The sequence below is a fragment of the Herpailurus yagouaroundi genome, unplaced genomic scaffold (genome assembly GCF_014898765.1).
Source record: "Herpailurus yagouaroundi ecotype Mexico unplaced genomic scaffold, PumYag 141, whole genome shotgun sequence".
In the NCBI taxonomy this organism is placed as follows: domain Eukaryota; kingdom Metazoa; phylum Chordata; class Mammalia; order Carnivora; family Felidae; genus Herpailurus; species Herpailurus yagouaroundi.
In genome coordinates, this window is record NW_024412396.1 from 60,762,159 (window position 1) to 60,765,376 (window position 3,218).

Sequence of the window (3,218 nt, forward strand, 5' to 3'; positions counted from 1 at the left end):
CAGTTCTGAAGACTACAGGGAACATGCAAGAAATTGGAACCAATATTTATTTTTTTAATGTTTATTTATTCATTTTGAGAGAAAGAGAGAGAGGGAGAACACAAGTGGGGGAGGGGAAGAGAGAAAGGGAAACAGAGAATCCCAAGCAGGCTCCATGCTGTCAACACAGAGTCCAAGGCGGAGCTTGATCCCACAAACCATGAGATCACCACCTGAGCCAAGACCAAGAGTCAGACGCTTAACCAGCTGAGCCACCCAGGCACCCCAGAGCCAATATTTAAACCCATTCCAAGCAGGCCTATCACGACCAGGCCATCACTAAGCCTGACCTCAAGGGCAGATCCAGATGTACCAGTATCAGGTAGGCCTGAGCTTCCCAGTCTTGACTCAGCCGCTCAGAGCCCATCTGTCACATCACAGCAAACCCATTTCACTCAAGCCCTTCTCAGAGCCTCCTGAGAGACTGTGTTCTCAACACCCATTTTCAGCTCCAGGGTACCATGGCGGCCGGCAGAAAGGTATGGGATTTCTGGTCAACCATCAACTGGGTGTCAGCTAGATTCTGCTGGTGGCTGAGTTACAATTACTGCAGATATAGAGGGAAAATACATAGGCATATATCCCACTACCAGGTTGCATTTGCAACAGTGGTAGCTTGGGCGAGGTAAGTTACCTTTTGTCTCTTGGACTAAGTTGTACTCGTAGCAAAATGTGAAAAAGGACAAATTTCTAACACTTCTTTGTTACAGTTTTTTTTTTTTTGCTTCCCTACTCCCTTACTGGGTTATACCATGCTCCCCTTCATAAACATCAGTTCTTCAAGGGCTGGCCACTCTCCATATTTAGTATAGCATAGCCCAATAGAAACATAACGCAAGCCCAAATGTGAACCACACATAATTTGAAATTTTATAATAGCCACGTTGAAGTAAAAAGAAACAGGTAAAATCAGTTTTTAATAATATCTCTATTCAACTTAGCATATCCAAAACTTTGTCACTTCAACATGCAATCAATACAAAAACATTTAATGAAATATTTCACATTCTTGTGTGTTGTTGTTGTTATAAAGATCCAATGTGTGATTTACAACTATAGCACATCTCAATTCAAATTATCCATATTTTAAGTGCTTGACTGTCATATGTGGCCATGGCTACCATTTTGGATAGCATATCTCTATTTAATTGAAACTCATTCTGTCTAGTAATCCATTCTCTCAATGATTAGCTGGTAACCCTGCCCAATAAATTAATTTAACTATGACACAGATGCACCTTCAATGCAATACATCAGCATTAACAGAGATATAGAATGCCTTGATTAAACTGTCCAGGAATTATGGCAATCCATTAAGTGATCAACCTCTACTATTCCTCAAATCACACAGGCGGGCTCCGATCCCTACATATGATATCATTATGAGGGGAAAAAATGAGAAGACTAAGAAAAAATTTTACAGGGCAAAAACTGATCCTAATTTCATGTAACTTTAAGGTAATTCATTTTTCTAGAAAAATTTGCAGAGTAATAGGTAAACATACCCCAGAGGAATCTCTTAAGTCATAACGATGATGCACACATTCTTACTTTTCCAAAAACTTACCTTATCAAGAAAAAGAAGTCCTGAGGAACTCCTCCTGAGCAACATCTGTAGAAAGCATGAGAACGAAGGACAAATCAAAAATCATGGAAACAGCACAGCTGTGATATCAGGCAGACTTGGATTTACCAGGTGAACTTGAGAAGATGCCTCCTTGGCACCAGTTTCCTCGGAATGAGTGGAAAATCCCATTTTCTGGGCAAAGCCAAGGGGAATTAAACATCCCTAATACCATGTGAGACCCTGAGTAGACAATATATGTTTACCAGCATGTTGTTTTAGAGTGAAGGCCAATCATCTTTCCAATACATAGCTACTGGGAGTCTATGAAAACAACAAGAAAAAGACCAGCAAGGCACAGTGCATCCTTACTCATTCACGCCCAAATCCGGTCCTCCAGGTAGCTCCAGGCTGGCTACTCACAGGTGCTACACCTTCCTGCAAGGCATCCTGGGAAAGGCTCTTTCAGAAAGGTCAGCTCCCTGGGGAGCAAACAAATTCTCACAAACTTTGTTTATTTTCTCAGTCCTAATTCTAGTTCTAGGAAACAGTATTTTCTGGTCCAAGAACACAGCAAACAAACCATTACTTTGCTAACAGCACAAGTGCTAGGCTTTTGGTCAGCTCGTGGATTGGCCACTTCTCGATCAGGTGTTCACCCTCATCCAATCAGCGTTGGCCTCTCTAGAAGCCTGAAGTCAGCTAGGTGTGTGGACAGGAATTTATGCCAAAGATGATAAAGTGATAGAGACAGTCCCCTGATCACTATACCACTCCCTCAGATGACAGAACTGAGACTCAGAAGTAACTTGCCCACCTCACTCCCTGAGCTCAGGGACTGTGTCTGGTTACTGTTGCATAGCCCTCATACCCACCTCCCTGCCTGTATTATTAAAAAGTGCTATAAATAACTGTTAAATGAATAATTGCAAGGCCAAAAAACTCAAGTTTGGTCTCCTATACTTGTTCTAAACCTTGGCTGCCCATTGGAATCACTAGGGGCTTTTTAAAAATGTCAACCCCAGAGATGTATTTTTAAAATTTCAGATGAACCTAATGTGCAGCCAGTATTAAGAACCATTGCACTAGTCCCCAAGTTCTTAACCTTGACTGCACATTAGCATCACCTGGGGCTTTTAAAAATCCCCTTGCTGAGGCCACACCCCCCAAGCCAATTAAATCACACTCAGTCCCCCAGGTGATTCTGATTTGCAGCCAAAGTTGAGAACTTTGGTCCAGAAGGGCCCTTCTCCGATTTCAATTTGCACTGACTCTACTGGGGGTCTTATTAAAATGCAAATTCTGGGTCAATGAGTCTTGGATGGGCCTGAGGGTCTGCTTTTCAAAAAAGTTCCCAGGTTGGTGGGAATGCAAACTGGTGCAGCCACTCTGAAAAACAGTATGGAAGTTCCTCAAGAAATTCGTTGAAAAAAAAAAAAAATTAAAATTAAAAAAAAAAAAAAGAAATTAAAAATAGAATTACCCTACAGCAATTGCGCTATACTAAGAATTTATCCAAATGATACAAAAATGCTGATTCAACAGAGCACATGTATCCCAATGTTTATAGCACTGGAGTTTATAGTACTATCAACAATAACCAAACTATGGAAAG

At 41.2% G+C, this 3,218-nt stretch overlaps 1 long non-coding RNA gene across 1 annotated transcript; it reads right to left on the bottom strand.

Moving 5' to 3' along the window:
• Nucleotides 1–246: 246 nt before the first annotated feature.
• On the bottom strand, nt 247–2,052 carry LOC121032150 (uncharacterized). The gene is made up of 3 exons (XR_005791109.1): nt 1,976–2,052; nt 1,607–1,651; nt 247–586 (listed from the first exon to the last, which is right to left on the bottom strand). It is a non-coding gene; the product is annotated as an uncharacterized LOC121032150 (long non-coding RNA).
• Between the last annotated feature and the right edge of the window lie 1,166 nt (nt 2,053–3,218).